This window comes from Lutjanus erythropterus, chromosome 18 (genome assembly GCF_056507025.1).
Source record: "Lutjanus erythropterus isolate fLutEry1 chromosome 18, fLutEry1.hap2, whole genome shotgun sequence".
In the NCBI taxonomy this organism is placed as follows: Eukaryota; Metazoa; Chordata; class Actinopteri; order Lutjaniformes; family Lutjanidae; genus Lutjanus; species Lutjanus erythropterus.
In genome coordinates this window covers 31,807,217-31,818,182 of record NC_139334.1, presented here as the reverse complement: position 1 = coordinate 31,818,182, position 10,966 = coordinate 31,807,217, and positions in this window count along the sequence as shown.

Genomic DNA, 10,966 nt, shown 5'->3' with positions numbered 1-10,966 from the left:
CTATTTCTCCTAAAAAATGTTCTTTTGATGAAAAAGGTTCTTAATAGAACCCCTAGTCTCACATAGAACCCTTTCACACGGGTTTTTTCCCAAGGGTTTCATTTAGAACCCATCCAGTAGGTTCTATTGAGAACTCTTTATATTCCAAGGATCTCATCTGGAACCTACCCAGTGGGTTCTACCAAGAACCCTTTTATTTTCCACAGGTCTTATCTAGAACCCACCCAAGGGGGGTCTACCGAATACTCTTCATATTTCAAAGGTTTCATCAGGAATCCACCCAAGAGGTTCTACCGAGAACCCTTTAACATCATGGTACAGAACCCTTGATAAACCCTTAATGAAGGAGTTCTTCAAAAAGTTCTTAAAAGGTGTTCTTTGGATGAAAAAGGCTCTTAATGGAACACCTAGCCTTACAAAGAACCCTTTGACAAATCCTTTCTTCACAACCAAATGGGTATGGGCACAGCTCTGGGCATAGAACCTCAGGGAGAACCCTTCTGGGTTTCACACACACACACAGTGTTCTCCTATATTTCCTCCTTCTCTCCACTCCAACACATCTCTAGTTTTTTCCTTCACGAACTTCACATTGTAAAAGTAAAGTAGCACACACCCAAAATATTCAGAATTTGCCAAAAATATTTTTATTGCAGTACACACATGTACACACACACACACACACACACACACACACACACACACACACACACACACACACACACACACACACACACACACACACACTTCTGTTAATAGTATCAGGGCCAGCCAGCTGCTCCCCGCTGCAGCACAGACCCCCTGTGGAGGCCTGTTAAACCTCTGTGAGTGTGTTTGTGTGTTTCTCTCCACCCTCATATTAAGCAGATAAGGTCATCACATTCTGATGAAAATAACCAAATCAGTCACCTCAACTGTTTTTCCCTCCCCTGATCTTCTGTGTGTGGAAAAGTAGAAAACAATGAATTGTAATGAAAGAAAACTGAAGCAAATGGTATTAAAGATGAGTGATTTTTTTTATATTGTTGTTAGCTTAGCAGCGGGTGTATTAAAATCCACAGCAGACTGAGGCTGTGAGCATCCGTCATAGTGAACTTTGAAGTTTGAGAAAGCAGCGCAGAGCTGCCGCCGCCGCCGCCTCCTCCTCCTCCTCTCAGTATTAACATGATTATCATCAGACTTTGTCATCTGTGGGTCGCACGTATGAGAATGTGACGGCCAGAGTTCAATCTGAGTCTGTGAATCAGTGTGAGCTCTGAGCTCCGCAGGAGTTCTGTCTCTACACCACCGTCTTCTCCCAGAAATAACATTTTCCATCTATAACTGGTGGACTTAAACCTACACTCATAAATATGAAGTTTTTATTTTTAAACAATGTGTTAGTGCAAAGTGAAAGGAGCTGCTCACAGCAACAAAACCAGAGAGATTTATCACCAAGTCTGCTCTTTTAGCTCCTGGATTTGGTTTTACTGCACTTTTACTGTCTGGTTCAACAAGCAGCTGTTTTCATCAACCAACCAATTATTAACCAACTGTACATGACCCGCTCAGCAGCGAACAGCAGACACACACAGTCAGAAAACAAGCTGGAGAACATAGTGGAACATTTAGAAGCTAAAGAGCCACATATTTCAGCTCAGTATGACAGCAGTCAGTTAAAAAATAGTCACAAATGTCATCTTTTTGTGTATATGTGCACAACTTGTGGATAATTTTGTGACAGTCAGCACAACTTTTATAGTAATAAGGATGAACGCGATATAAAAGGGTGGATGAATGAGTCAAAAACGGGACTTTCACACAGGAGACTGGGGAATTAATGAAATTATTGCATCAGAAAGACCTTTTCATGCTTGTTCCTGTAGTTTATTTCTCTTTACTGTAAAAAATGGGACAATCCAAAATTTCAATGCAACTTACTACAATAGATTTTTGAGTTTTGAGCCCAACTCACTCTAAAAGTTTTGCTGATCTATAACCTTTAGTTAAGACAATTTACTTCTCTTCTTTCCATCAACTGGAATCTTTGAGTTTTAGAAACTCAAAAAAAAAAAATGTAATCGAAAATTGGTCACAGTGACTTTTTTTAATCATTCGTCTCAAGTGTTTCAGCTTCTTTCAACTTGCGGTTTTTGGTTTTATGGCACTTTTACTGTCTGGTTCGATCTCATCAGCCGAGATTTCCACTGCAGCTGGTACCACCTCACTGTATGCAGGATTCTTTAGATCGTCATAGCGACGCCAGGTGAAACTCCCGTGACATCATCTTTAACATGACACAGACACGCATGAGCAATCAGAAAATCCTTTCCCTTTGAGATCTTTTCATCAGCAGCTAAACAGAGGAACGTCTGCTCTTCGTCAGCTGATCTGGGTCGAGATGATTCTGATGATTCTCTCCGACCAATCACAGCTCTGCGGTATTTTCACTAATGTTTGGTATCGACTTTCAGCTCAGCTCACTTAGAACCTCAGCTGAGGTGATACCAAAGAAATTACCTGGGGGCAGAATTTTAAAACTGTTTGTCTCTTTTTTGCTGTGAATGGGTTGATCTTGTCCTTTTAGATAGGATCATTCTGATCCAGATATCACAAGATCAGGAGTACAGAATCTAGTTTTGCTGTCGCTGGATCGGCCTCCATCTGTTGGTCAAAATAACATTTCATCAGCTGGAACTGAAAGAAGCAGCTGAGACAGAAAAAGCAGCTTCCAAAAATAGTTTTCTTTCAGGAAGTTTCAGAAAGACGAGCAAACACAAGTTGTTCCCCTTGGATTTTATTTGACAAATAATCACCATACATACTTATGTTTCTTGGTGCACCTTCAATGACTTTACTGTATTTCCATCTGTTTTAAGATGCATCTTCACCTCTTTGTTTGTACCTGTGTGCAGGTGTGCTGTCAGCTGTTAACCTCTGTGTTTTTCATCCATATAAAGATGCACTGTCACAACACCAGATTTGATCAGACAGGCTGGTTTATCACCATCTTGGTCTTGCTGTTATGACTCCTCCTCTACATCACGGTGGTGCATTTCCCTGTTGTTGGTCATTTTAAAGCTTCATGCTTTCCACTTCTTTCATTCACTGACATTACGTTATTGCATCTGATTGTGATGGGCAGGGCCCCGTCTGATAATCTTTCAGTGGGGTTCGGTGCTGACTCGTAACGCCACTGGAAGTTTTTCTCTGTTAGTGCTCCAATACAGATCTGTTACTTTGACATATTTTATGGGCCCAGATTTATTATCAAAACTATTTTACATTTTTTGTAAACTCATACAACCGCCCCTCATAAAATCTGAACTATCCCTTTAAAATCTGATGATAAAGTCCCTCCTAGTTTAAGGATCCTTTACATAAGGTAACAGCATTAGCGTTGGTGTTGTTCGTATCTCACTGTGTAATTTACAGCTCCAGCGTGTCTCTGTGAAGCTCACCGGCAGACTTTAACCCCTGAAAATGAAACACACTCCACTCTTTGCTCTGTATACGTGCAATCGCTCCCAGCATGGCGTCGCCTTCCCAGCCTGCTTTGCATATGACTGCAGGGTTCGGGATCAAAGAGAGGAAGTTATGAGGCAGGCAGCGGCAGGCCCCGTCTGATGAAACGCTCGCTGCCTGCTACCAGGAGATCTGGGAGAGGTTTTACTGTACAGCCTGCACACTTTGCATTTACACTTCAGATGCTTGGCTGACGCGATGTTTCAGGGTGACTCGCTGGTAACGCTGGTGGGGGGTCGCTGTATCGCTCAAGGACTCGTTGACAGAAGTCGAACTCATGCTGACTCTAACCGCTGACCTTTCAGCTGCAGGAAAGAGTCTTCAAAGCTGCGATATAACAAACCCTCTGACATTAAAATATCTCTAAATACTAAATGACTTTTTAATGAACGGAAAAGAACTTTAAATTTCATCCTTCTTTTCAACATTTTTCTGCTGGGTGACTCATATTTCATCAATAAAAGGAAGTCCAACAGGTAAAACAACAACAGCAGTCACAAAATGTATTGAAAACAATACAAAGATGCAACACCTGCACAACAATAATTTACATTTATACGGGCCTTTTTTGTATATAAGTGTTTGCAACAGCACGTATATTTTGACGTAGGCTCGGCTAACATAGCCTGTATTATCTTTCCATTATCATAATGAGGAAATATTAAGTAACGTATCTGTAAAGACAGAAATGTTTACATAGAACATATCAGTAAAATGGTCATTGACAACAATTTCATTTGTTTTCGGTAAAATTATTTGATCTGGCAACACAATATCTTTTCGTATCAGCAGCGTAAGTTTTTTTTTATGGTTCTGTAAAGGTGCTCAAAGGTTAGAAAAAGATCCTGTTTGCTTTAATACAGAAAGTTTGCAGTGACTGAATAAAAGTAATGTAACTTGATTACTTTCCATTACTTTTGCATTACCTCAGTTCCAAATATATCGAAATCGTTTAGCTTAATAAGATGTTTTATGTTCATTTTTAGGTTTATTCATTTTTGTCCAGATATCCCTTCTTTTGTTATACACAAATGCATGTTAAGTGACAGCAACTGTTACTACTATTCCTGAAGAGTCGGTGCATGTTGACCCCCGCTGCGCTGGCAGTGTTAGCATATAATATACAGAAGTAAAAGTCCTGCATTTTAACCTCAGTAAAAATACAAAAGTATTAATATTATAATATACTTAACATAACTACAAGGAACTTTCATACTGTATTGATTTTGGACCCCCCTGTGCACAAAAGCAGTAGTGTTTCCTCCTCCATAAACTACAAAATTTAATCTCAAAAATAAAATTATTTGAATAAAATTGCAAACACGGGTTTGTTTTATTTGATTTCAATGAGAATCCAACCCAGTGATAGGCATTGAGAGCAACCAGTCAATCATCATCAGACATCAAATACATTTAAACAAGTTATTTGGTGTTTTCTGTTACTTTCTATTGGGTTGAGACAGATTCCACATTCTGTTCGTGTTCAGAGGCTGCGCTGTGCGGTCCACTATGTTAGAAACAGTCAGCCTTATAAATTTAATGAACATGAGAAAATTAAAAGGCAAAACTCTCTTTTGGTGTGAGAATGGGGACAGATTCTACAAGAACTTCTGGCTGTCTTTCTGCAGTTAGGGGCGCATTTTGCCCGAGCCAACTGTTGACGGTAAATCCATCATGTGATTCCATCTCTGTTAGTTTTGCACCCAGCAGTGTTTTGATAAAGTATAAATACAGTGTTGTTGAAGATTTGGGCTTTCACTTGAAAGTTTGTCTTATACTCCAAAAGTTGCAACAAACCTCAGTCTTGCACATTTTATCTCTCGTCACTGAACTAACTGCATCAGCGGTGAGAAGAGTTTGAAATCATGATGCTCTGTGCTTGTTAACTAATTCATTAAAGCGCTCGGTGTGCTCGGCCAGTAACATACGAAATGCACACCATGCCTCATCATGTAAATTAAATATGACGAATAATATAACATGTGCTGTGACTTTATTAGTGGTCCTTTCAAATGGCAATGACATTTATAAGTCTGTGGAAATTTTACAGCTGGTTTTTCCTGCTTTGCCTCAAGACTCGGGGGTCGTTGCACCCCCATCACTATTAAACTGAGACTGTTTCATAACCAGTTAAATATTCCTTGTAGTACCTTTAAAGTATCAGAAATAAAAGTAGTCATTTGGCAGAACGGCCCATTTCAGATTATTTTCTATAATATTATTGGATTATAATTACTGAGACATTAACATGTTCATGACTTTAATGTTGTAGCTGTTAAAGGCGCAGCTAATTTTAATTATTTCATTAACTGCTGGATAGCTTGTGAATTCACCCTGCGGATCAATAAGATCTTTTTAAACCTGCAATAGTGCATCATCATTTATTTGTTGAATATAATTTGTATTCTTAATCAGAGAGTTCAAAGTAACAAGTAATTATAGGCATTACATTAATGTAGTTTTTTAAAAAAAGTGCAGTAAGTAGCAAGAAATAGAAATACTTAAAGTACAAGTACCTTAAAATTGTACTTACTCTAGAAAATGTAGTTATTTTTCAGCACTGTGCAGCAGTATAGAGTCTGAACTCAGTTCCTGAGTGGTTGGTGTGTTTCATCATCGGCTCAGCAGCAGCAGTGACAGGTGTTGATGTGGGAACTCTCCCACCTGAGGAGGAGACCACAGAGACTTTCATTACACTGCACTGCCCCGAGGCAAACATTTCAATATCGTGACTTTGACCTCTCTGACTCTGCCTGTCTGTCCTTAAAGACGCGTCAACACCAGGAGGACAGTTTTCAGATTGTGCTGACCTTTGTGTTGATGCAGGATCGCTGCTGTGACGCCGACCGCTTCTTCCTAAACATTACTGTTCTGTTTCTGGTCTTATTTAAGTTTGTTTATTATTATTATTGTTAGTCTTTTTGTCTCTGATGAGGTGCTGGAGTTTACAGACTCTCTGTGGGAGTTCAGTCTGTTGGTTAAAGGACTGATGCCAAGTGTTTATAGCACCTCGTACAGCAGCCAGCCACAAGGCTTTCAGGAGCTCTGAGTAGATACCAAGGAGTAAAAAAAAATGACCATTTATGGCTCCACATTTTTGGAGCAAGCCATGAAACCCAAACTGTAAACTCTGAGAATTAGTGAAATAAATCTAAGGAGTTCCTAAATGTTGAATAACTTCTATGAAACTTTGCTTGTCGTGTGTCATTTCAAAGCAGTCTGGACTGATTTACATTGTGCAGAGAGACGGCATGTCATTTTATGTGCAAAGTGTCAGGTGATGTAGTATAATGAGAGACAACATCCATGTCTGGAGGAGGTGGGTGGATGAATGCGTCAAACACACACAGGAGAACAGGATTTGTGTCCTGTGTGGAACCAACAGGCAACGTTGACCTCTTTTTAAGTCATTAGGCTTCCTAAATTAACTTATGTACGTAATGTGATCATTTCCTCGCCAAGTCGCGCCAAACTCTAACCAATCTGCGACTGTTTCACATTAGCCGCTTATTTATTATTATTATTACCATGACGAGGAAGCTGAAAGTCACCTGACTGTGACACTGAAGGCCACCTGACTTTATCTTTTCCTGTATGTCCCAAACTTAAAAAAATGTGACACCTGGAACAGCTTTCAATGACAAGTTAACAACAAAAGATTAAATGAAAAAGTGGACATGAGTGGATATGCTGGCAGTTAAAGGACCAGTGTGTAGAATTTAGTGGCGACTGATGGTGAGCTTGCAGTTTACAAACACCTCATCGCACCCTCCCCTTCCAAGTCTATATGAGAACCTGCTGCAAAACTCACAAAAGCAACAAGAGGCCGTATCTAGAGCCAGTATTTGGTTTGTCCGTTCTGGGCTACTATAGAAACATGGTTGAGCAACACAGTGGCTTCTGTAGACTTAAAGGACTCATTCTAATGTAACGAGAACACAACAATTCTTATCTTCAACTGATTATACACTAATGAATACATACTTATATATATTATATTCCATTTCTGCCATATTTTGTTAATAAATTCCCTTAAATCTTCCACATTGGATCTTAAATAATGAAAATGTGGCATAGAAGAGTGTTTAAAAGCTTTATTACAGTAACTGAATAAAATTCTTTTGTATTGTTTAACCTGATGTTTTACAGAATTTGAAGTCTTCACTAACAGTTCCTGTTACACAAAACATCAACAGTGCAGCTGCTGTTTTGTTCTTCCCTCAAAAATGAATCCAGCAAGTCACTGGTTGCTTGTTCATCCGTTCTCTTCCTCTCAAATTTGATCAGTTTGCACATTTGTTTGAGATGTCGGCGGGTTAATCGAACTTTTCACCCCACCGTCAAACAACTTAATTTGCTTTGCCGTTTCTCGAAAACAGATGCCTCTGTGCACAAGTAAACATGTGCAGTGTTGTCTGGCCCTCGCTCTGGTTCCAGTTTTGACTGTAACAAAAATATTTAAATAACATAAATACGACAAATATTAAAAAATATTTATCCTTGTATTTATATTTATGCTGCTAATAAACAGAGGAGAGAAGTAACTAAGTACAAATACTGTTATTGTACTTAAGTAGATTTTTCAGGTATTTATACTTTACTTGAGTATTTTCTTCTTACTTTTACTCTCTACATTTTAACACAACCATCTGTACTTTCTTCTTTTTACATTTTCAAACAAGCTTGTTAGTATTTAATTTTTTTGGGGAGAAAACTGACTTTAAGATCGACCTGGTCTGTCCATCAGTGCTTATCAAGCAGATATAACAAGATGAAAAAGATGGAACAAGATGGGAAATGACGAAAAAAACAAGTAGAAAAAAGATGTAAAGGATGCAACAAGATGAAAAAGATGGAACACAATGAAAAAACATAAAAGAGGAGACAAAAGATAAAAACCAGCGTAAAAGGTGTAACAGGGAGAAAAACAACGTGAAGGACATAACAAGGTGAAAACAATGTAAAAGATGTAATAAGACAAAAAACACAAGCGATGAAAAATGACAAAATAGACGTACTAAGACAAAAACAATGTACCAAGATGAAAAATGAAACAGAGAGAGAAGGACTGGAAGAAGGTGAAGTTCAGTTCAATTTGCACAGAAACAGAAATGAAATGTCCTTCAGAGCACGACTTTTTACTTTTATACTTTCAGACATTTGTGTGACATTTCAGAGCCTCTGCTTTTTTCATTTTTACTGCAGCAAAGAAGTTGAATCAGTACATGTACTTTTAAGTATCTGTACTTCTACTTGAGTACAGAATGTGTGGACTTTTCTCACGTGTGCTAAGAAGTCATTGCCACTGCTGGCAACCAAAGGCAAAGAATTGGTTGCCAATATCTCACAGTTGGTTGCCAGCGGTAACCTGGCAAACAGGCCTACAGCTGAGGCCTTCAAGAACAAATGAATATATAAATTATTAGACAAAATTAAAATGACTTGTTCCTCTTTAAATGTGATGTTTAATAATTAATGTACAAATTGTGTTGAATACAAAAATAAAGGAAAAATTACAACGTGCAACTTCCTGTAACACAAATACAAAACCAAAGAAAAATAACCAGTTACAACATCATATGCTCTACTGTATACTTTTAAATACATATTTATGTGTAATGTTTCAAATAACTTGTAGACTGTGTAGCAGAGGACAGAAATCATAAAGATAAATTGTTGAGATAATAAGAATTTTGTGTCTTGTGATGGTGTTGGGGTGAGTCAGTGTGAGATCCTGCAGGATTTGGCTCGTTCACAGCTCTGTATTGTTGGAGAGGAGGGAGATATAAATACTCAGACAGCTTCCTGCTTCTCCCTGCTGGGGTTCAGTATAACAGCCGTCCCAGCTGAGCACACACCCAGACACAATAGACCGGTCTGGACCGCCTCGTGAAGCGCCGGGCGGACTGAAGGAGGCCTTCATGGAGGATTATCCCACACAAGTCCCCTTCATAGTTTTATTCAGAGCATGACAGGAGGACGCACACGGAGACAGAGAAATATTTAGACTCACTTATGTTTTAGAATCACACCAGTTAATGAAGTCATGTGGAAATGTGTTGAGAATAATCTGAATTAGTTTGAAAAATTCTGTTATTAACACTGTAAATCCACAAAAACTACAGCTGCTGGTACTACTGCTGGTCAAACTACAGCTGCTATTGAGAATATTACTGGTGCTTTAGTCACATTACAACCGGTAGGGTGCATTTTATCCACTGGAGGGGCACTTAATTACATTTTACCCATGGGAAGGGCACTCCAGGGGGCACTTTATCATGTTTTGTCCACTGGAAGAGCACCCTAGGGGGCATTTTATCTCGTTTTGGAGCACACAGCCATATAAAGTCTACTTTATCTTGTTTTGTCCACTGGAAGGGCACTCTAGAGAGCAGTTCATGACTATCACTCCACTGGAAGAGCACCCTAAAGGGAACTTTATCACATTTTATCCACTAGAAGGGCACTGCAGAGGGCACTACATGTTTTTTAATCGGGTTTTCTCCCCTCGAAGGGCTCTTTAAGGCGCTTTATTGGGCCATTCTAGGGCATTTACTCATGTTTTATATACCGTAGGGGCATCCAAGAGGGCACTTTTGCAAGTTTTGGGGATGCAACTCCCACTTACCACACCTTTAAAGTTAGTCAAGCAATTTAAGTATGTTTGACATCGGAGTAGCTCATAAATTATGACCTGAACCACAAGTTTCCTTCAATAGTTTTCTTTATTTTGTATAGTTTACTACACTATTTAGTTATTTTAGATCATATTTTTGGAAGCTTTGGATCAGAGTTAAAGAGCATCTCATTATTTACAGCATAACCAAAACACCTCAGTTTAGTTGCAGCTTTCAACCAACAGACAAGGTACAATATTCACTTTTGACACATAGTTGAGTACAAGTAAAGCACAAGTACATCCAAACTGTATCCATGATGTACTACTGCAGTGCTACTACAGCTTTTATGTCAACTGTTTTCCTTCATAATCAATATGATCTCACTCCTAACTCAAATACATCAGTTTGCAGTGATCCTCCAGTATTAGTTTTTCATAGAAGACTAAATCTGTTGTGGTAGAAATACTTGTAATAGTGGAAGTACTTCAAGGGGGGGGGCATTAATAATAATAAATACTTTAATAATAAAATACTTTTCATAAGAAGCTGAGTAGGAACATCTTAATATGTGTCTTTGACGTGAAAAATTCAGAATAATTCTGAACAAAAATTGAAAAAATAAAGGCTGATAAGAAACAGAGATGCGAGTGTGACATAATTTATCAGCATAAATCAAATGCACGTGTGAAGTAAATATGAGGACATTACATCATGACATGAGGGGAAATCCTGGCTGCGAAGGAGCAGCTGGCCACGAACACTCGTGCAGCAGTTTATGAAACACCAGCTGACCCTGTTAGCTTCAGAGCTGCCTGCTGCTGCAGACTGCACCGAGCTGGAGG